Source organism: Pteropus alecto, unplaced genomic scaffold (genome assembly GCF_000325575.1).
Source record: "Pteropus alecto unplaced genomic scaffold, ASM32557v1 scaffold71, whole genome shotgun sequence".
Classification (NCBI taxonomy): domain Eukaryota; kingdom Metazoa; phylum Chordata; class Mammalia; order Chiroptera; family Pteropodidae; genus Pteropus; species Pteropus alecto.
The window spans coordinates 19,171,493-19,172,548 of record NW_006433024.1 but is presented as its reverse complement, the minus strand read 5'-3'; the positions used below and the strand labels follow the sequence as shown (position 1 = coordinate 19,172,548).

Sequence of the window (1,056 nt, the reverse complement as noted above, 5' to 3'; positions counted from 1 at the left end):
GGCGGAGGGATCCCCGGGCTGAGGCGGCGGAGGTGCTGCGGCCCGGGGCCGGGTGGTGAATGGGCTGGTGGTGCTCGCTGCTGCTGCTGAGAGGAGGAGGAGGATGAGGAGTTGGGCTTGTTTGTCTCCCACAGTTTCTCTCCTGCTGCTCTGATCCCCCCCGTCCTGTTCCGGCCCGGGGCCTGTGTGTGTTCCTCCTGGAGGAGGAGGAGGATCCAGTTCCTACCCCCACCCCTCCTCCCCACCCCCCCCTTTGCCTGGGGAAGAGGAGGAAAGAAACAGCCCAGAGAGAGAGAGAGAGAGAGAGAGAGTGAGTGAGTGAGAGAAGAGAGGAGAGGAGAGGAGAGGAGAGAGGAGAGAAGAGGAGAGGAGAGGAGAGGAGAGGAGGAGGAGGGAGAAGGGAACAACCTACCATCTTAACACACTAATATCTAAAAAGTGCGAGAGGCCCAGAGCAGCAGCAGAAGCAGCAGCAGCAGCTCCAGCTTCTTCCCTCCCTCCCCATGAAGAAGAGTTCCCTCCTCCTCCTCCTCCTGCTTCTCCTGCTCAGAGTTCCTGCCTCCAGCTGCCAGGGGGGACAGCCAGCCAGCAGCAGGAGGGTGCAGTATCCCAGCTTTTCCATTCTCTCTTCTCCTCACTCTCCTCTCTCTTTTTTTTCTTGAGTAGCTCTATTTCCCCTCCCTCCCCCCTTCTCTCTCTTCCCCTCTCCTTCTCCCTCTGTCTTGTCTCTGGTGTTTGTCTCTGGGAGGAACAGGGGCTGCTTGCTTGGAGTTTGTTGTGGGGGGAGATAGGGGGAGGGGAGGGGTGTGTGGGAGGTAGGAGGGAAAGGGGGGGTGTTCTCGCCAGGACCCCTCAGTCAACTTGAGATTTGAGCTATAACTTCCCCTTCGGGGCGCCCCCCTGCGTGCCCTTCCTATTCCTCCCCCCCTAAAAAAAAGACAATGGAAAAACCTTGTCTACCCCCCTTCCTCCCCTCTGCCCTTCCACCCCTCCCCAGGATAAATTGGAAGTAAGTTTATGAGCAGCCTCGGGAGCCTGGGCGCTGAGTGCAGGGCC

The 1,056-nt window shown here is 59.2% G+C and overlaps 1 protein-coding gene across 15 annotated transcripts in view; it reads left to right on the top strand.

The window, feature by feature from the left end:
* Nucleotides 1-291: 291 nt before the first annotated feature.
* PHF21A (PHD finger protein 21A) overlaps nt 292-1,056 on the top strand; it is a 159,484-nt gene continuing 158,719 nt past the window's right edge. For 3 of the 15 annotated variants that reach the window (XM_025044048.1, XM_025044060.1, XM_025044053.1), the window contains exon 1: nt 301-599. The gene's annotated coding sequence lies outside the window, so the exon portion shown is untranslated. Of the gene's footprint in view, nt 600-858; nt 1,010-1,056 lie in introns of those variants that run through there. The other 12 variants (XM_025044047.1, XM_025044050.1, XM_025044059.1 and 9 more) reach the window with 10 other exon arrangements.